This window comes from Malaya genurostris, chromosome 2 (genome assembly GCF_030247185.1).
Source record: "Malaya genurostris strain Urasoe2022 chromosome 2, Malgen_1.1, whole genome shotgun sequence".
Classification (NCBI taxonomy): Eukaryota; Metazoa; Arthropoda; class Insecta; order Diptera; family Culicidae; genus Malaya; species Malaya genurostris.
This window is the reverse complement of record NC_080571.1, coordinates 129,937,177-129,960,681: the sequence shown is the minus strand read 5'-3', so window position 1 is coordinate 129,960,681 and position 23,505 is coordinate 129,937,177. Positions and strand designations below refer to the sequence as shown.

The following is a 23,505-nucleotide window of genomic DNA, read 5'->3' as shown; positions in this document are numbered from 1 at the left end:
CCGGTAGAAGATGCTACAAGAATTCGAGTCTCTCAATGCATGAACCTCGAGAGAATTTTTCTACATTTCTTCGCTCCACTTCATACTCTGAGTATTCCATGGCCCTTAAAAAAATTCAGTCTGATAATGATCGCCGCTGTGTGGAATTTACCAAGAGAGAATCACAAGTTGACAATTATCGCAGAAAATCGAATCGATGATTCGACTTGATGATTCTCATACTAGGTTGCAATATTTAAAAACCCTTGTGTGGAGCATTCACATACATTTTCATAGACACAAATTATACAAAGGTTATAAGCACATAGTTAGAATAAGCGGCAATAGTTTCCTCGTTTCGCCAGACACTCAAACTAACCAGATCTTTTGCCAGATTTTCCAAATTTTCCCAGACTTTTCATTTTTTCCTAGATTTAGTCAGATCTTAATACATCTTTACGGTTTTGGCCTCTATACGATAGGTGGGGAGACCATTTTTTTTGCTCACTGAAAATGAAGCCCGGCAAAAATTTCCTTGTATATAGTAGACCCAGACAAATCCAGATAAATTTTTGAGTTTTGACAGATTTTCGAAAAAATAACCTGGCAACTCTGCTTCAGAGAGAATCCCCACAGCAGCGTGCTAGCCGTTGATTCTCAGACGGTTCACCGAGAGAAATTCGCTCTCGCACTAGTGTCTATTCTATGTTAAATGTACCATGCCGGTTTTTTTGTTGTTGCGATGATTTCCGATTCTCTTTGATGGCACTGATTTAATCGTGGAAGAGTTGCGAGTGAGCATTCTTTGATACGATAAAAGTCATCCTTGGTGATTGGTGTTTATAATAGAGACATTCAAAAACGTTTGTGCGATGAAGATGATCTCACTACTGCTAGGGCAGAGAAATTGATAATGAATCATGAATTTTCTTATAATAGATCAAGTGTAACATATTGAAAGAGGATGATTATCGTGACACATCATTAATTGCTCATTTGGGTAGAAAAGAGATTCGATCTCGTTCAAGGTAAAGATATAGAGGTAGAAGCAGAAGTAACAATCGTACACCGAAGAAAATAAACTTAATAATTTCATAAGTTGTGACTTATGAACCAGCACAATATTGATTTCATTAAAGACTTATGCATTCAGTAAGCACACATATGAACTTTATAAGCATGACTTATGAAATTCATATCAATGACATATGCATTCCTTAAAACACAATTTATGACTTGTGAAAATGTCATTCCTTATAAAAACAGTCAAACCATAAAAATGGAAACGAAGACACCGTTGTTTTGTTTCAAAACTTTGTGCAAAGCGCACCATCTGAAGCGTTCAAAACATTTTTTTATAATTCGAAATTACAATTGACAGAGTTGATCGCCTGTGGAGATGAAGAAATAAATACATTCAAAATATCCCATTCTTCCAGAAATTGTTTGGAATTGGATTGTGAATTGAAAGAAAAAAATGTAAGTCTCTATTCATTATTTTATTTCATGATAGTAACACCTTGTTTATTGTTTATGCCTGACACAGCAATTAGAAAATATTGCGTTTGTGGAGGAAGATAACATCCAGAAATCGGAAGCTTTTGATAATCCGGACTCATTTTCACATGACTTAAATATATCCGTTGGAACTGGAAATGAAATGTTTTTTGTAGGTAGGTGCTTTTTACTAATAAATAATATAAACAAATAAACATTGAACAGAATACATTCTGCGTCATGAAAATTTTAAGTGATTTTTAGATATACATATATATATATATATATATATATATATATATATATATATATATATATATATATATATATATATATATATATATATATATATATATATATATATATATATATATATATATATATATATATATATATATATATATATATATATATATATATATATATATATATATATATATATATATATATATATATATATATATATATATATATATATATATATATATATATATATATATATATATATATATATATATATATATATATATATATATATATATATATATATATATGCAACCTCACACGTTACATAATTTATATTCAATAGATGTGTAATATAAATCGTACGCAGATGATATTCTATAAAAGGCATATGACAACTTATGACCTTCAATGGAACTCTGCATAAAATCTAAATGATGTTCAATAAATCTTATATCTTCATAATCTTTATGATATTGATAAGAATACTATATACAAATTATGCGAAAAGCCAATATAATTTTAATATTCACTACATTTTTCTATCGATTGCATGCTGATTATATTTAATAAAAGTCATATGAGAACTTATAACCTTTATTGGAAGCGTATATAAATCTGAAACAAGGAAGAAAAAGAGACATTGTTTTCTTTAGCTGATGAAAATAGCAAGTTTTATAGCGATAATATTTTAACTTAGACATATAATGGATTTTTTTATAGTCGTGAATCGTACTGCTTGAAACTGATGTACCTTGATATTCTTCATATAATATAACTTAATCAGACAGTTTTGATGATGATGATGATGATGGTCCCACCTCATACCCCTACAAAGGTGTGAGCAGAACGAGTTATCTAAATGATAATTAATATTTTGCACATATCTTAACCAGTAAACAAAATAAAACGATCTGATTAATCTAGCAGGTATAGATTCTTCTTCAAAAGAACGACTGACCACAAAATAACATTCAAATATTTCGGATTTACTATCCAGGGTTAATCAAGAAAATGTCCAACCCGGGAAGATCCTTGATCACATCAGGAATCGAACCCGATATCTTTGCCAGTATCAGACAGTAATTCACCTGGCCCTTCCCGCCGGACCAGGCCCGTACCCAGGATTTCGTTTCGGGAGGGGCCCAAAGATAAAAAATAATGTTAATGAAGATTGCTTATGTACCTAATTCTCGGTGTGCTTTTTACGGGTGTTTTTAACAGACACTTTAAACTCTTCCACTGAAACTGTTATTGTGTTACATTTCTTTACGTTCACTGTCTTGTTATTTCTGCAACACATGTCTTAGACCTTCTAAATAATTATATATCTGTTTTTGGTTTCGGGAGGGGCCCGGGCCCCTCGGGCCCCCCCTCTGGGTACGTGACTGCGCCGGACCAGTTCATCGCTACACACATCAGCTACGATGGAGTAACGAGACTGCGGATGAGCAGAGCCAAGCCCAATTCCATCAACAACTGTCGATCCCAATTAGTTTCCCGAATCTATTCCTTAATTTATTAATCAAACCTTGCGATCAAGGTCAAGAGCAAACTTAACACACCGAATGCTAAGGCTCTTCGGCCAGTTCTCTTCGGTTTCCAAATAGTCACTACCTGCTTCGCGCGCGAGGCTCAAACGTTTGTAGACTGCTCATTATTTTTAACTCTCAAACAAACTAAAAATCCATCATCATCATACCGAACACAGTAACTTAATACGTCTCACAATAATATATATATATATATATATATATATATATATATATATATATATATATATATATATATATATATATATATTATATATATATATATATATATATATATATATATATTATATATATATATATATATATATATATATATATATATATATATATATATATATATATATATATATATATACTCTTTTTCTTTTTTAACGACTAAGTTTAGTAGTCAATATTTCTTTTTTCTTTTTGCGATATTCTCCTAATCAGAGATCATTTTTTTTTTGTAGAAACAGACAATGAAAATTATAGAATGATAGTACTCAAGGGAGAGCAAGGATGTGAAAATATAGAACGGAAACATGAGACGTGACAGAGGGTCATTTAAGCAAGCAGAAATCTTCTAGTAACTTAACTTTTACCTTCTACCATGATTTTCCGGTTCGGATAGTAAATGGTAAAAGACCTTTATCACTACTTTCCGACATACCAGAGACTTGGGTGATTCGCATTGTTCAGATGCCTAAGCCCAACTCCTCTGGTAGAAGGTAAAAGTTAAGTTACTAGAAGATTTCTGCTTGCTTAAATGACCCTCTGTCACGTCTCATGTTTCCGTTCTATATTTTCACATCCTTGCTCTCCCTTGAGTACTATCATTCTATAATTTTCATTGTCTGTTTCTACAAAAAAAATGATCTCTGATTAGGAGAATATAGCAAAAAGAAAAAAGATATATATATATATATATATATATATATATATATATATATATATATATATATATATATATATATATATATATATATATATATATATATATATATATATATATATATATATATATATATATATATACATATATATATATAAACAAAAAAAAAAGAAAATACAATCTTCGTAATGCGAAAAAAAAATAAAAAATCTAAAACATTTGAACTAACTAACTAAATATTTGCTTACAAAGCGGACTTTATGTGTGAAATACATCACTTTTTGAACTCCACCAATGTCGTCGCGCGCTTGATTTCTCTTGGCATCGAATTGAAAAAAACTTATTCTCTTGTAAAATAATGAGTTTTGCGATCTGAGGCTAACAAAAAGCTTGGTGTTCTAGCATCAGATGCGTTTCTAGTATTGTACCTATGCAAATCAGTTCCTCTTTCAATTCGATCACACAAATATCGAGACAGCATGCCATTTAAGATCTTGAAAATAAATACCATGGTTAAGTAGTAAATTCTCTGTTTCACTGAATGCCATTGTAATGCATTCAGTAGAAAATCTGAGGAGGTATATCTACTACATTCTAGAATTAATCGCATGATCTTATTTTGCAGTCGCTGTAATCTCAAGATTTGTGTGTTATTAGCAAGAAACAGAATGGATGGGCAAAAGTCAATGTGTGGTGAAATGACTGTTTTATACAGTAGAATCTTACTACGGATCGTTAGGTCATTTCTCAAACGACACAATATACTGTACTTTTTGGCAATCTTCTTGATGACGTTATTAATTTTGAATGTTAACTTTTCATCAATTATGACTCCAATATACTTCATTTCTCTAACGCGATCAATAGTTTCACCATCAATTTCCACATTGGCGTTATGACCGGTGCTAATAGAAGAAATAACCATATATTTAGATTTCGCGACGTTTAGTTTCAGTTGCTTGAATTTTTACCATCGAACCAGCGAACTTAGATCCTTGTTTAAATGTGCAACAGCTTCATTGAAATCTTTAGCCGTAATGAACAGAACAGTATCGTCTGCAAACAAATTTATATCACAGAAACGTAAGACTCGCTTCATATCATTAAAATACATAATAAATAGAATAGGACCTATCACACTTCCCTGAGGCACACCAAGTTAATTACCAAGGGAACTAGACACTATATCGTTAAAAGGCGGGTGGGTAATGTCAGAGATATTACTGGATGTCGTGAATACGAAAAAACTGGCACGCTCCCATCACTTTTCCGAATATCAGTTAATTGATTGATTGTATGAATTGTGCAAGCTTCTCCTTTTGCACTAATAGAGTTTGAAGCGATGTACCTAGGTACGACAAATTTGTAGTTTATTTTATTGAAGCTATGAAGTTCGAAGATATCTGATTCTTCTCGAAATTTCAGTACGAGACAATTGCAATGGCCTGGTCTGAAATGTATCGAAGATCTTCGGTTTGCAAGAATCGTTTTTAAAATAATAATGATAGTAATAATAATAATGATAATAATAATAATAATAATAATGATAATAGTAATAATAATGATGATAATAATAATAATAATAATAATAATAATGTAAATTTTGACTAGCTCAATCGGGTTCTTATTTCATCAGGGTCGACTTTTCGCTGTTGCTCAAGGAGGACTCACAACCGTTTAACTTACCTGACATCATATCACGAAAGAAAAGATCGACATGCAAGACAGAAACAAGGCTCATTGAAAAAATAGTTATGCAAAACAAATGCAATACATTTTAACACATATATTTAGGACTTTTGCGCACAGACTAACAGACAGGACACTCAAATTAGATTCTTCAATCATTTTAACGGTTAGTTCGAATATTCCTTTATTTGGGACAGTACTCACATGTGTCATGATGGCGCCACGTTACCCTATCGTAAACATCCTGTCTGTCATCTAGACTGTGTTTATTTTTTTTCATTTACCAAGTTGCCATTCATACAGAATTACCTGTAATGTATTGATTTGTATACGTCCATGCGAATTTCATGCAGGATACAGATTTAATACATATTGCCAAAACTATATACATAATTGTGCCTACTTCTCCTCCAACGCAATACAAAATCGATCCCGTTTTGTTACAATATTTACTTGCTTCTGGTCTGCCGCCACTTAATTTTGGGTGAAAACTACCAACACAATGAAAAATAGTCTAGATGAACAACGTTGAGTCAAATAAATGGTTACCTTTCAACATCGCGAAAAAGTTAAATATATTATCAACGTAATCCAATAATTTATTGTGACGATTCATTTTCAAATATTTTGATGAAATCAGGCATCCCTGCAAGCAGCTGATCGGTGTTGACAAACGAGGGGAAACCAACTAGTAAAATAACTTTTACATAACACAAGGGGTGTACAGCTAGTAAATAGTTCGCGCAGTACAATATAGGTGGAACTAGTGCATCACGAAAAATTATTTTTATAAGAATTTACTCATACTGTCATGTCTGTTAGTCTGTGTTTTGCGCTTACATGGTCAATACCGATGCGGCCGTCAGGAACTGTTGGGGCCCTTGCTTCAGGAACACTCCGGTGAGAGAGAGGATACCGTACAGGAACATTACAGTGCAGATAGAGCTCTACCAGGATTCCAGCTGGTTCCGGGTATGGTCGTAACTGTGGCTCTACCTACGGCGCTCGCCAGCACAAGGGAAACTCATCAGTCCAGATTATAGAGAGCGGGGGCCAGGTTCAACCAGTCCTCTCCAAACCCAAACCTCCAAAGCGTCCGTTCCTTCACTTGTCGCTAGCGTGTGACACGACAATGGCGAAAGTCTCGTCGGTCACCAGCACCTGTTACAAGAAAGCTTTCACTGCTGGTTGGGGTGTCTTTATCGGATCTCCGGCGACGATTCCGGGATCCGGTGGGTTTTGCCGTACACTCGTAGCCGATCAAATCGCCGGGGTAAGATCACCCCCTTTTAGACTTATTCCGTTGAAGCAGACCACGTGGTGATGAGAAATCCGGAGACTTTTCCGGTCGTCTGTCCAGTTCAATTTCTACCGAGGTTTCCTTCGACACTCGCACAGCTTCGATTAAGTTCCGGTTGAGAAGCACCACGTCGCGTGTAGGAATTCCGCTCTGTGTAAGATGGCTTTTTCGACGGTTTTCCATACTTGGTTGGAGTCACCAACTTTCACGTCCGACCTCAAAGGCAGTCTTTTCTAAACTCCCTACTATATTTCTCTTTACTCCTAACCTCTTCTATCCCCTTTCTTTTTCTCACACTCTCTCTGTTTCTCCCTTTCGGAAACAGTGGTGATGTGCTCTTTTTGTGGTCTTTTGCTCGATGACAGCCGGCGAAAAACACGCTGATGGTTTCTTGACGAGTTAGTTGCTAGTTAGGGCTTATAGACTAGGGGATAGTAGGATTGGTATATTTATAAAATTTATCCCGTAACCTATTAACAAATTTTATATTGAGCCTTAAATGAACTTTAAATCGAAAAATATAAAGATAGAACAAAATAATAATAATAATAATAATAATAATAATAATAATAATAATAATAATAATAGAAATAAAAATAATAATAATAAATAATAATAATAATAATAAAAATAAATATAATAATAATAAATAATAATAATAATAACAATAATATAGACTAATCTGTACATATATGTATGTATAAATAAAATACAGATTAATCTGTATATATGGCAACCCGGTTTCGCATGGCATACTTTCACACGACTCCATTAGGCTTTCTGACAGCTCACTTACAATCACAAATGCAAACGAGATTGGTTTGTTTTCATCAGGAAACGCATGCCTTGAACACGATTCAGACGATCATTCAACTTTCGTCGACGTAAAGATTAATTTATTAATTTTTTTAGCCGAATATTGCACACGTACCCGACGTTAATATGTTCCGTGAACTTGACGTAGTGCCCCTCCATATGAATTGCTTACAATTAATGTTGTTGTTCCGTGACCGTTCCATGCCGGTGATAGTCGCCTGATGCTACGTGTGAATCGCTTTTACATATTGTTTTGTTTTCATCAGGAAACGTATTGGCCTCCCATTTTTCACTAGGGCCGCCGTTAATTTTTCATCGGGCATGGTTTCAAACAATATGTAAAAGCGATTCACACGCAGCATCAAGCGGCTATCACCTGAATGGAACGATTACGGAACAACAACATTAATTGTAAACAATTCATATGAAAGGACACTACGTCAAGTTCACGGAACTTTTTAACGTCGGATACGTGAGCAATATTTGGCTAAATAAAATTAATAAACCAATCTGGACGTCGACCGAAGTTGATTGATCGTCTGAACTGTGTTTAATGCAGTCGTTTCCTGATGAAAACAAACCAATCTCATTTGCATTTGTCGTTGTAACTGAACTGTCAGAGAGCCTGATTGAGGTTTCTATGCCCGGTGAAAAATAAACGGCGGCCCTACTGAAAAATGGGTGGTCAACACGTTTCCTGATGATAACAAAACAATATGTAAAAGCGATTCACACGCAGCATCAAGTGACTATCAGCTGCATGGAACGATTACGGAACAACAACATTAATTGTAAGCAATTCATAGGAAAGGACACTACGTCAAGTTCACGGAACATTTTAACGTCGAATACGTGAGCAATATTCGGCTAAAAAAATTAATAAAAATAATCTGGACGTCGACGGAAGTTGATTGATCGTCTGAACCGTGTTTAATGCATGCGTTTCCTGATGAAAACAAACCAATCTCATTTGCATTTGTGGTTGTAAGTGAGCTGTCAGGGAGCCTAATACTAGTATAAAGATGTGTTCAACATCATCACTTTCGCTTTTGCGTTGGCGGACAGGTACAACAGTGGGAAATTAGTTCTTCTATCTGGAATAACAAAACACGGTTCTGCTTTATGTTTTAACGTAAAAAAGGAAATTGGCTTTATTGCTCTAATCATGGTTTTGAAAGGAATGAGAGTAAAACACGTTTTTATGCAATCGTTGGATACAGTATTTCATTAGTGTGTGGTGAGCGAAAAAGTGTTGCCTGATGACTCAGGGTTGCTGCTTACTTGCCTGCTAAACAGGGTGGTTTGTCATACGGTTGGTGATTGTTACACTGAAACACTCCTCCTCAATCCTCAACTCATTGCCCAGCAAGACCAAGTGATGTCGCGAAACGATGATGCTTGAATGCGGCGAGAGGGTTAGTGAGAATATCAGCGATCATGGAATCAGATGGGCAATATTTCAAACTGATCTCCCGTTGATCGCACAAGTCTCTCACGAAGTGTTGACGCGTTTCTATATGCTTACATCGCTTGCTCAAACGTTCAGAATTAACAAAACTCAAACATCTTTGGTTGTCCTCAAAAACTGTTGTGGGTCGATCCTGTTTTTCATCAAAATCGCTTAACAATCTACGAATCCAAACCAACTCTTGACAGGTCTCACTCAATGCACAGTACTCCGCTTCCATAGATGATATTGTCACGGAACTTTGTTTTCTACTTATCCAACCGATCGCTCCGCCGTTAAAGAAAATTACACATCCGGTTGTTGACTTTCTGGTAGAAACGTCTCCAGCCCAGTCAGCGTCTGAGTAGGCTACTAGATTATCAACAAATTCTTCAGGCTGTCCTAACACAAACTTCCAATCTGCCGTTCCCTTGAGATAACGCAAGATCCTTTTTGCAGCTATCCAATCCCTTTCAACAGGACAACTTACTTTCCTTCCAAGAATTCCGACTGTATTGGCTATATCTGGACGGGCAGTAATGGCTATATACAGGAGTGTGCCCACTAAGCTTCGATACGTTTCTCCATTGGACAATGGAAATCTCCACGATTTGTGGGTATCCAACATCCATCGGTGTGCGGCTTGGCTTCGCTTCAATTAATTCGTATCTTTGAACTGTTCTCTCGATATAGCTGCGTAAACTAATAGAATAGATTCCACGCTCTTCGTTAAAATCCATTCCAAGAAAATAACGAGCTTTCCCTAGATCCGAGATTTCAAAAAACTGCTGCAAAGCCCGGTACGTTTCATCAATCATCAACTGGTTTGACGCTGCGACTAGCATGTCATCCACATAAACTAGAATGTAAATTTTTCGACCGTTTGACATTGTCCTAAAGAAAAGACATTGATCGGTTAAGCTCCGCTTAAATCTTAGCTTCTTTAAAACTTCCGAAAGCTTCTCGTTCCAACAGCGAGCAGACTGCTTCAATCCGTAAATGCTTCGTTGGAGTCTGCATACGAGTTTCTCTTTCCCAGGAACTTCAAAACCCGGCGGCTGCCGCATATAGACAACCTCCTCAATTTTACCGTACAAGTATGCAGTTTTTATATCAAAATGTCTCAATTTTAGATTGTTTTTACCCGCAACGGAAAGTAATGTACGCATTGTAGTGTAACTAACGACCGGTGCATAGACTGCATCGTAATTTATCCCAAACTTCTGTGCGTAGCCCTGGGCAACCACGCGCGCTTTATACTTCATGATGTCCCCACGTTCATCCTCTTTGATCTTAAAGACCCACCGGCTGCCGATTATCTTCTGATTCGTTGGTGCATTCACAAGATTCCACGTTTGATTTTTAACATAAGATTGCATCTCATCCTCCATGGTTTGAATCCAACTCTTCCACTGAGCGCACAGCAACACCGACAACGTAATCTGACAGTCTTGCAGGTTTCGTATCTCTTGTGTTTCGATATGGTAACTGTTTCCTCAAATTCTCGCCGCTTTGCTCCTCCTGAACTGCTACATCCTCGGATTTGTTGAAATCATCGTCATGAGCATCAGAATAATCATCATCCGAAACAATATCCTGTTCAGGCAATTTTCGCTTCTGCTTTGGCTCCCGAATTGAACCCGTGCTTTTCTGTAGCTGTGAAATTTCTATCTGAGACGATCCATTATTCCATTCGATGAAGGTTGCGTCTCTGCTAAAAGTGATTGTATCCGTATCACGATTGAGGAACCGATAACCCTTCCGGTCTTCAGCGTATCCAACAAAAGTCAGCTTCTTCGATTTGGGATCCAACTTACTCCGCTTCACTGATGGTATGTGAACAAACGCGTCACTACCAAACACGCGTAGTCGTTCCAACGCCGGTTTTGTTCCGTACCACCTTTCATACGGCGTACAGTTAATTACACGAGTAGGCAGTCTGTTTTGTAAAAATGCTGCCGTGCGAATTGCCTCCCCTCAGTAGTTTTTCTCCATGTCTGCGTCTGAAGAGAGCGATTTTTGCGTTCTGCTACTTCGTTAGATTGCGGCGAGTACGCCGTGGTGAATTGAGATACAATACCTTCCTTGACATAGAAATCATTCAAGTTTTTATTTACGTACTCACCACCTCCGTCAGCTGTGATGACTTTTGGTTTACGTCCAAAGTAATTTTGGCAGAAACGTACGAAATCCTTAACTTTATCCTTAGCTTCTGATTTCTCCTTCAGCAGATAGATGACGACAAATCGGCTAAAGTCGTCGATCAAACTCAAGAAATACCGATTACCACTTGGCGTTATATTGTTAAAAGGACCGCACAAATCGGTATGAATGAGATCCAAAATCTGTTTCGTTTTCTTGTCCACTACACTTGGAAATAGCTTACGTGCGAGTTCACCTTCGAGGCAAGTTTCACACACCTCCTCTCTTCCGCATTCGGTCACAACTATACCACTTCCGAGCTGTTCGTTGATTACTTTATTCACTCGTCTATATCCCGGTGGCCAAACCGCCGGTGCCACAAATGTCGACACATCTGTGTATGACAGTCCCGAACAGTTTGCATCGCTTGTTCCACTGTTTTCAGTTTGTATCACGAACCGAAACGATCACCCACGGCGACGACGCTTCCTGAATTGTTCACAATATCGCAACCGACATCCGAAAAACGCACATTAAAGCTTTGTTTGTCATTTTCCCGACCGATAATAGAGAACCATCTAGCTCGGGAACAAATAGCACATCTGTGATTCTGATTTCAATTGATTTTCCTTCACCATCGATACCGTAAATCCGCCCTTCGCCACTGCCAGCTGTTTTTGTTTTCTTTCCATCAGCTAATACGACATCAGCTCCTGAACGCTTCTCCAGTGAGGTGAAGAAACTTTCATCACTAGTCATATGACATGACATCGCTATCCAAAATCTAGGTGTTTTTCATAGCATGCCCCGCGATAAAACACAACGGTTCACTTGATTTTTGCACTTGTTTTGCATTCGGTGGTTGGTGTTTACCGACTGGCTTCGAATCATTTTCGGCATCTTTCTGTGTTGCCAGAAATTTTCGACAAAATTTCTTGATGTGTCGCGGTTTTCCGCAGAAAAAACACACTTTTCCGTTGTCGCGCTTTGCATTCGATTTCATCGCTTTTTCATCAACCGTAACACCAGCTGATCTATCAACACGGCGCTGGTAGGTGTCCAGCAATTTCGATTTCACGAGTTCGACGGTAATATCGGCATCCGCTCGACTTTCTAGAGCCATCACAAGGCTATCAAAACTATCCGGCAAGCTTCGCAAAATCATTGCCACTTTAAGTGTATCATCGAGCTTCTAACCGACATTCTCAAGGTGCTCAAAAAGATCATCAAGCGCAATGAGATGTTTTTCGGTGGTTACCTGCACTGTTTCTCAAACGAATTTCTGTAACTGTTTTTCAGATTTCACTCGGTGGTAGAATTGTAATGGTACAGTTAAAAGTGCCCATTGATTGTCAACGCAAATCGGGTCCTGATTTTGTTACACATGAAAGTAACAGGGAAACAAATTCCAACAAACGGAGAAGAGATGACGGTGCTGAAATAGAGGAGCAGGAGTCCGATCAGGAACTGGATTTCTATGAAGTCGTGGCTGATTCATTTCTTTTTGGAAAAAGAACTCCTATCGAAGACCAAGTAAATGATAGGAATACAATTATGCAGTCGACTGTTCTCAGAAGATCAGATCGAAATATGATTAAGAAGAGGAAGAAAGATTTTCTGTATTATTAGTTCCATATTAGAAGTTAATTTAATCTAATACTTTGCTGTAAACACATTGAATTATAAGTATATTCGTTTTGATAAAAAGGGAGGAGTTGTTATGTAGGTGCTGAAGAGATCGAGGGTGGTATACTTCCGGCCCATAGCTAAATCTCTTAGAGTCCTTAATATAGCTCGAGATCTGACTAAGCACTACTCGGCAGTGAAACACATTGACAAGGTGTCCCCCAAATAAACTGCGCGTTGTCGTGACTGATCTGAAACAAACAAACGATATTGCCAGCAATGAGATCTTCACGAGGGAGTATCGCGTCTACGTACCTTCTCGGATGGTGGAGATCGACGGTGTGGTTCGCTAGGAGAGTTTAACGGTTGAAGATCTTATGAAGGATGGGATTGGCCGCTTCAAGAATGCCGATCTTCAACCAGTGAAGATATAGGAGTGCAAGCAATTGCACTCTAAATCGACACAAGATGGGAAGTACTACCTATCAGACTCTTTTCGTGTGACCTTCGCCGGTTCTGCACTTCCGAATTACGTTTTAGTGGGAGGGGTTCGTCTACCTGTCCGGTTGTATGTACCGAGGGTAATGTACTGTTTGAACTGCAAAAGGATGGGACATACGGCACCATACTGTTGTAACAAACCACGTATCTTTGAACTGTTCTCTCGATATAGCTGCGTAAACTAATAGAATAGATTCCACGCTCTTCGTTAAAATCCATTCCAAGAAAATAACGAGCTTTCCCTAGATCCGAGATTTCAAGAAACTGCTGCAAAGCCCGGTACGTTTCATCAATCATCAACTGGTTTGACGCTGCGACTAGCATGTCATCCACATAAACTAGAATGTAAATTTTTCGACCGTTTGACATTGTCCTAAAGAAAAGACATTGATCGGTTAAGCTCCGCTTAAATCTTAGCTTCTTTAAAACTTCCGAAAGCTTCTCGTTCCAACAGCGAGCAGACTGCTTCAATCCGTAAATGCTTCGTTGGAGTCTGCATACGAGTTTCTCTTTCCCAGGAACTTCAAAACCCGGCGGCTGCCGCATATAGACAACCTCCTCAATTTTACCGTACAAGTATGCAGTTTTTATATCAAAATGTCTCAATTTTAGATTGTTTTTACCCGCAACGGAAAGTAATGTACGCATTGTAGTGTAACTAACGACCGGTGCATAGACTGCATCGTAATTTATCCCAAACTTCTGTGCGTAGCCCTGGGCAACCACGCGCGCTTTATACTTCATGATGTCCCCACGTTCATCCTCTTTGATCTTAAAGACCCACCGGCTGCCGATTATCTTCTGATTCGTTGGTGCATTCACAAGATTCCACGTTTGATTTTTAACATAAGATTGCATCTCATCCTCCATGGTTTGAATCCAACTCTTCCACTGAGCGCACAGCAACACCGACAACGTAATCTGACAGTCTTGCAGGTTTCGTATCTCTTGTGTTTCGATATGGTAACTGTTTCCTCAAATTCTCGCCGCTTTGCTCCTCCTGAACTGCTACATCCTCGGATTTGTTGAAATCATCGTCATGAGCATCAGAATAATCATCATCCGAAACAATATCCTGTTCAGGCAATTTTCGCTTCTGCTTTGGCTCCCGAATTGAACCCGTGCTTTTCTGTAGCTGTGAAATTTCTATCTGAGACGATCCATTATTCCATTCGATGAAGGTTGCGTCTCTGCTAAAAGTGATTGTATCCGTATCACGATTGAGGAACCGATAACCCTTCCGGTCTTCAGCGTATCCAACAAAAGTCAGCTTCTTCGATTTGGGATCCAACTTACTCCGCTTCACTGATGGTATGTGAACAAACGCGTCACTACCAAACACGCGTAGTCGTTCCAACGCCGGTTTTGTTCCGTACCACCTTTCATACGGCGTACAGTTAATTACACGAGTAGGCAGTCTGTTTTGTAAAAATGCTGCCGTGCGAATTGCCTCCCCTCAGTAGTTTTTCTCCATGTCTGCGTCTGAAGAGAGCGATTTTTGCGTTCTGCTACTTCGTTAGATTGCGGCGAGTACGCCGTGGTGAATTGAGATACAATACCTTCCTTGACATAGAAATCATTCAAGTTTTTATTTACGTACTCACCACCTCCGTCAGCTGTGATGACTTTTGGTTTACGTCCAAAGTAATTTTGGCAGAAACGTACGAAATCCTTAACTTTATCCTTAGCTTCTGATTTCTCCTTCAGCAGATAGATGACGACAAATCGGCTAAAGTCGTCCATCAAACTCAAGAAATACCGATTACCACTTGGCGTTATATTGTTAAAAGGACCGCACAAATCGGTATGAATGAGATCCAAAATCTGTTTCGTTTTCTTGTCCACTACACTTGGAAATAGCTTACGTGCGAGTTCACCTTCGAGGCAAGTTTCACACACCTCCTCTCTTCCGCATTCGGTCACAACTATACCACTTCCGAGCTGTTCGTTGATTACTTTATTCACTCGTCTATATCCCGGTGGCCAAACCGCCGGTGCCACAAATGTCGACACATCTGTGTATGACAGTCCCGAACAGTTTGCATCGCTTGTTCCACTGTTTTCAGTTTGTATAACGAACCGAAACGATCACCCACGGCGACGACGCTTCCTGAATTGTTCACAATATCGCAACCGACATCCGAAAAACGCACATTAAAGCTTTGTTTGTCATTTTCCCGACCGATAATAGAGAACCATCTAGCTCGGGAACAAATAGCACATCTGTGATTCTGATTTCAATTGATTTTCCTTCACCATCGATACCGTAAATCCGCCCTTCGCCACTGCCAGCTGTTTTTGTTTTCTTTCCATCAGCTAATACGACATCAGCTCCTGAACGCTTCTCCAGTGAGGTGAAGAAACTTTCATCACTAGTCATATGACATGACATCGCTATCCAAAATCTAGGTGTTTTTCATAGCATGCCCCGCGATAAAACACAACGGTTCACTTGATTTTTGCACTTGTTTTGCATTCGGTGGTTGGTGTTTACCGACTGGCTTCGAATCATTTTCGGCATCTTTCTGTGTTGCCAGAAATTTTCGACAAAATTTCTTGATGTGTCGCGGTTTTCCGCAGAAAAAACACACTTTTCCGTTGTCGCGCTTTGCATTCGATTTCATCGCTTTTTCATCAACCGTAACACCAGCTGATCTATCAACACGGCGCTGGTAGGTGTCCAGCAATTTCGATTTCACGAGTTCGACGGTAATATCGGCATCCGCTCGACTTTCTAGAGCCATCACAAGGCTATCAAAACTATCCGGCAAGCTTCGCAAAATCATTGCCACTTTAAGTGTATCATCGAGCTTCTAACCGACATTCTCAAGGTGCTCAAAAAGATCATCAAGCGCAATGAGATGTTTTTCGGTGGTTACCTGCACTATTTCTCAAACGAATTTCTGTAACTGTTTTTCAGATTTCACTCGGTGGTAGAATTGTAATGGTACAGTTAAAAGTGCCCATTGATTGTCAACGCAAATCGGGTCCTGATTTTGTTACACATGAAAGTAACAGGGAAACAAATTCCAACAAACGGAGAAGAGATGACGGTGCTGAAATAGAGGAGCAGGAGTCCGATCAGGAACTGGATTTCTATGAAGTCGTGGCTGATTCATTTCTTTTTGGAAAAAGAACTCCTATCGAAGACCAAGTAAATGATAGGAATACAATTATGCAGTCGACTGTTCTCAGAAGATCAGATCGAAATATGATTAAGAAGAGGAAGAAAGATTTTCTGTATTATTAGTTCCATATTAGAAGTTAATTTAATCTAATACTTTGCTGTAAACACATTGAATTATAAGTATATTCGTTTTGATAAAAAGGGAGGAGTTGTTATGTAGGTGCTGAAGAGATCGAGGGTGGTATACTTCCGGCCCATAGCTAAATCTCTTAGAGTCCTTAATATAGCTCGAGATCTGACTAAGCACTACTCGGCAGTGAAACACATTGACAAGGTGTCCCCCAAATAAACTGCGCGTTGTCGTGACTGATCTGAAACAAACAAACGATATTGCCAGCAATGAGATCTTCACGAGGGAGTATCGCGTCTACGTACCTTCTCGGATGGTGGAGATCGACGGTGTGGTTCGCTAGGAGAGTTTAACGGTTGAAGATCTTATGAAGGATGGGATTGGCCGCTTCAAGAATGCCGATCTTCAACCAGTGAAGATATAGGAGTACAAGCAATTGCACTCTAAATCGACACAAGATGGGAAGTACTACCTATCAGACTCTTTTCGTGTGACCTTCGCCGGTTCTGCACTTCCGAATTACGTTTTAGTGGGAGGGGTTCGTCTACCTGTCCGGTTGTATGTACCGAGGGTAATGTACTGTTTGAACTGCAAAAGGATGGGACATACGGCACCATACTGTTGTAACAAACCACGGTGTGGTAAATGTGGCGAGGGACACGGGGATGACTCATGCAGGAAAACGACCGAAAAGTGTATTTACTGTTGCGAGAATCCGCATGATCTTTTTGAATGCTCCAAGTACAAACAACGCGAGGAAAAGCTCAAGCGAACCGTAAGGGAGCATTCTAAACGATCTTACGCGGAAATCCTCAAACGAGCCACTCCCCCTACCCCTAACAATCCGTTTGCTCTTTTGTCGACTGACGCTGATGCTTCTTATGACCCCGGCGTAGGACCTTCTTCTCTTCAGCTAGGAACAAATAGGAAAAGACCAATTATGTCCTCTCCTAACCTTCCTCGCAAAGGTCTAAAAATACTACATCAAAATGAAAATAAAACATTAAAGTTGAACCAAAAAAATTCCGTAGAACCTATGCCAATACCGCCTGAATTTCTAAAATACAACCAGGAATTTCCTGCGCTTCCAGGGACACCGAAAAACCCAAGTGATCCCAAAACACAACCAGAAAATCCGACAAACTCTGGATTACTAAAATTCTCTGATATCGTGGACTGGATATTAACAGCCTTCAATATAACTGATCCTCTTAAAAGTATTCTAATGGCTTTATTACCAACAGTAAGAACATTTTTAAAACAGTTGACAGAACAATGGCCCCTCCTTGCAGCGATCGTATCTATCGATGGCTGAACTACCTACAGAAATCGAGAGTATGATCACTATACTCCAGTGGAATTGCAGAAGTATCATCCCAAAACTAGATTCCTTCAAATTTTTGATAAATTCTCGTAATTGCGATGTATTTTCATTGTGTGAAACATGGCTTGCTTCAAATATAAACTTTGACTTCCACAATTTCAACATTATACGCCTGGATCGAGAAGACTCCTATGTAGGGGTACTTTTAGGGATCAAAAAGTGCTATTCAATTTATCGAATTAACCTCCCATCGATCCCGGGCATTGAAGTTGTTGCTTGCCAAATCAAAATTAGAGGCAAAGATCTTTGTATAGCTTCTATCTACATACCTTCCAGAGTCTCGGTAGGGCATCGACAACTTGCAGACATCATGGAGCTTCTTCCCACTCCGCGGTTAGTTTTAGGAGACTTTAACTCGCATGGTACGGGGTGGGGCTGCCTATATGATGATAACCGTTCTTCGTTAATTTATGATCTGTGCGATAGCTTCAATATGACAATTTTAAATACGGGTGAAATAACACGCAATCCAAGACCGCCAGCCCGCCCTAGTGCGCTGGACTTATCCCTTTGCTCGACCTCACTACAGCTAGATTGCAAGTGGAAGGTAATCCCTGATCCCCACGGTAGTGATCACTTGCCGATTTTGGTTTCAATATCCACTGGTGCACAAACACCAACATCAGTCGATATGACATATGATCTCACGAAAAACATCAACTGGAATTCCTACTCGACCGCGATATCCCAAGCTCTCGAAACGAAACAACCAGATTTGCTAGAAAAAGAATACAAATCCCTAGCTGACTTGATCCTCAGCGCCGCACTGCAAGCCCAGACCAAACGATTACCCAAAACTACAATCACTACGCGACCTTCAACCCCATGGTGGGACAAGGAATGCTCAGAAATGTATAAAATTAAGTCATCCGCGTATTCGTAAAAGATTCGGCCACAGTGGGAATCGCGAAGACTACGAAAAATACGCATCGTTAGAAAAGACTATGAAAAATCTGATCAAATCGAAAAAACGGGGCTACTGGCGTCGGCTCGTCAATGGGCTATCTAGGGAAACATCGATGACCACTCTGTGGAATACAGCCCGTCGCATGCGAAATGGAACCATTAATAATGAGTCTGTAGAATATTCGAATCGCTGGATATTTGATTTCGCCAAGAAAGTTTGCCCGGATTTTGTTCGTGAACTAAACACCTATCGCGCCGCGCCCTCCCGACGTACTGATAACGATACCCCATTTTCGATGACGGAGTTCTCTCATGCCCTCTTATCATGCAATAACAATGCACCTGGGTGCGATAAAATAAAATTCAACTTACTTAAAAATCTTCCCGATATCGCGAAAAAGTGTCTGTTGAACTTATTCAACAAGTTTGTCGAACAGAACTTTGTCCCCCAAGACTGGAGACAAGTGAAAGTTATTGCTATTCAGAAACCGGACAAACCAGCCTCCGACCACAACTCGTATCGGCCGATTGCAATGCTTTCCAGTATTCGAAAACTGTTGGAAAAAATGATTCTGTTTCGTCTCGACAAATGGATGGAAACAAATGGCTTGCTTTCTGATACAAAATTTAGCTTCCGTAAAGGCAAAGGAACGAACGATTGCCTTGCGCTGCTTACCACAGATATTCAAATGGCATTTGCTCGCAACAAGCAAATGGCATCAGTATTCTTAGACATAAAGGGGGCTTTTGATTCAGTTTCCATAAAAATTCTTTCGGAGAAGCTGCACAAGCATGGTCTTTCCCCACTTTTAAACAACTTTTTACACAACTTATTGTCTGAAAAGTGTATGTTTTTTACACATGAAGACTTGACAACCTCACGAATTAGCTACATGGGCCTTCCCCAGGGCTCATGCCTCAGTCCCCTTCTTTACAAGTTTTATGTTAATGATATCGATGAATGTCTTGAAAACTCTTGCACGATAAGGCAACTTGCAGATGATGGCGTGGTATCTATTACAGGAGCCAAGTCTACGGATCTGCAAGGACCATTACAAACTACCTTGGACACTTTGTCTACATGGGCTCTACAGCTGGGTATTGAATTCTCCACGGAGAAAACTGAGCTGGTAGTATTTTCAAGGAAGCATGAACCTGCACAACTACAGCTTCATCTAATGGGTCAAACCATAGCTCAGGTTTTCACATTCAAGTATCTCGGAGTCTGGTTCGATTCCAAAGGTACCTGGGGATGTCACATTAGGTATCTGAAACGAAAATGCCAAAAAAGAATCAACTTTCTGCGTACAGTAACCGGAACTTGGTACACACTTAAATTGGATTACCGAGCTCAGCTGTTCAAACCTCGATAGCTGATTTTTTCGGTAAAAATAAACTTTCATCACAGCGGTACCTTGAAGTACTGCTGTCAACATATATTTATTTGTGCTGATATATCAGTAGAATGAAAATGTTCGGTAGTTCGGCTGTTCTAAACTCGTCAAAAGATGGAAAAATTACCGAACGAAGTTTAGTGTGTAGGGAGCTCATCCAACAGATCTAATAAGGCTGTACCAAACAACGATATTGTGATGGAGTATCATTTCATCAAGCTGGAGAGAGTCCAGTATCGTTGTTTGCGTATAGCTTTAGGTTGTATGCAATCGACTCATACGAGGAGTCTCGAGGTGCTGGCGGGAATCCTTCCGTTGGAAAACCGTTTTTGGGATCTCTCATATCGACAACTCATTCGATGTAGTGTCTTAAATCCGTTGGTTATCGATAACTTTGAACGGCTTGTCGAGCTTAATTATCAGACCCGATTTATGACATTGTACTTTGATTTCATGTCACATAACACATAACAATAATTCTTCTTCATACAATCCTCACAGTGTTCATTTCTTTGATACTTCTAATTCTACTGTGTTTTTCGACACATCCATGAAAGAAGATATTTGTGGAATTCCGGATCCCGTACGCCCTCAAGTGATCCTAAATATTTTTAATGACAAATTTAAAGAAGTCGACTGTAATAAAATGTTTTATACTGACGGATCACATCTCGACGGGTCCACTGGCTTCGGTATTTTTAATGAAAATTTCACCGCCTCCTATAAACTCAGTGATCCAGCTTCAGTTTACGTCGCAGAACTAGCTGCAATTCAGTATACCCTTGAGATCATTGAAACTTTGCCCAGAGACCATTACTTCATTGTATCGGATAGTTTCAGCTCTATCGAGGCTCTTCGCTCAGTGAAGCCTGTAAAGTACTCACCGTATTTCCTGGGGAAAATACGGGAACAACTGAGTGTTTTATCTGAAAAATCATACTGGATTACCTTGGTTTGGGTCCCATCCCATTGTTCCGTAAGGGGCAATGAGATGGCAAACTCACTGGCCAAGGTGGGCGCATTATATGGTGAAACCTATGAGAGACCAATCTGCTTCAATGAGTTTTTCAGTCGTTCTCGTCAAGAGGCACTCGTCAGCTGGCAAACCTCCTGGAATGACGGAAGTCTAGGACGGTGGTTACATTCCATTATATCGCAGGTATCGACGAAAGCTTGGTTCCGAGGGTTGGATGTGAACCGAGACTTTATTCGGACAATATCAAAGCTTATGTCCAACCAATACTTGCTCAAAGCGCATCTTTATCGTATGGGCCTTACTGAGAGTAATCACTGCGCTTGCGGTGACGGTTACGAAGACATCGAACATATTGTTTGGGTGTGCTCCGAGTATTGTGACGCCAGACTCCAGCTAATCGATTCCCTTCGGGCCCGAGGTAGACCACCTTATGTTCCAGTCCGTGACGTTCTGGCGACCCGAGATCCTCTTTACATGACCTACCTCTATAACTTCTTAAAAGCCATAGACGTGCAAATCTAATGCCCTCTTTTTCTCTTCATTCTACAGCCCAACTCATCCTTCTCTTCTATGGAACGGTATTGTATACGATGAACGATTCCTCGGACTGCAGAAAACGCCAAAAATGTCCTACAGTGCTGGTCAACCACTACTACACCACAACCGGAAGAAACATGAAAAACCCAACCAGAAAACGCAAAAACAAGCTGTGCATAAATATGAATTGTTAATTACAAGATTTATTGTTCATCGGGTCCCACCCTCTTGATACTCCTTTACTAACCCTAGGGGAGTAGGCCACCCCTTAATATGGCTTCCCTTCCATCTCTTTCTAACAACAAGACCAACGGCCACGTTAAGCTAACCGCAATGAACCAAATAAAAGCATTTTATTTAAAAAAAAGTACCTTCCAACATCCTAAATGGAAGCGGACATCATGACCAAGCCTCTGGATCGGATCAAATTGGAAAGACATCGAAACGCGATGGGGATCAAGTCCACTGGCGATACCGTCTTCGTTAAGGAGGAGTGTTTGACTCTCGTCGTTTATCTTTTACAACAAAAACAGGATCGTTTTATCTCAGTGTATTTTACAGTTGCCTCATAGCATAACTCATTATATTATTTCATTTAAGCTCATAGTCTTGTTCACACACAACTATACTAATCTCTGTACATCATTTAAAACGGAAATGAAATCATTACAAGTTTGTTAGTCAATCATATAAATCGTGTCTTTCTTTTATCCACATTATACTATAACTCTAACACAACCGTGATGAAACCACTGATCGCAATCGTCGTACGCAATCATATCTTTATGATCCGGGTCGAAACATAAACGGCAGCTTCCGTTTTTATCTTGCACAAACTTGAATATTGTGCTGATAATTGATCTTGGCCTTTTGTGAACACTTCAATTCCTTTTGGCCTAAAAATCTCTTGGCCTCTTGCGGACACTTTATTTATTTTGACCTTAAAATCACTTTTTGATTTTCGTTTTTTTTCTGATTATCACTTTTCCTTTTTAGGTCTTCAATCACTGACATGCTTCAACTCTTTCTAGCCTGTTCGTTTTAGAGGCCTGAGCTTGGAGCCGTTTTTTATTTTGCTTTTCGCTCACTCTTATGGTGATGATCACGCTCTTTAATTTCGCTACTACTCTTTAGTAGCAAATTGTTAAGATCTTCGGTTCTTCTTCACGGGAGGACACCAATATAAATTGTCCTCCAAATCTTAAACTCGGTCGTACGAAAAAAACGTCTTACATATCTAAGAACATATCCTATACCTAACATAAGATGAAATGAAAAAGTACGAAAGAACTTTTATTGCACCTCATGATGCTGAAACAGTCTACCCTCAAACATACCTCGCTGGACTGGCTGATCTATTTAATCTGGTTCTTTTTTAATGTTTATT

At 39.1% G+C, this 23,505-nt stretch overlaps 1 long non-coding RNA gene across 1 annotated transcript; it reads left to right on the top strand.

Moving 5' to 3' along the window:
- Positions 1-598: 598 nt before the first annotated feature.
- LOC131432082 (uncharacterized) lies at positions 599-22,765 on the top strand. The gene is made up of 4 exons (XR_009229781.1): positions 599-1,007; positions 1,361-1,458; positions 1,526-1,652; positions 22,131-22,765. It is a non-coding gene; the product is annotated as an uncharacterized LOC131432082 (long non-coding RNA).
- Positions 22,766-23,505: the final 740 nt, after the last annotated feature.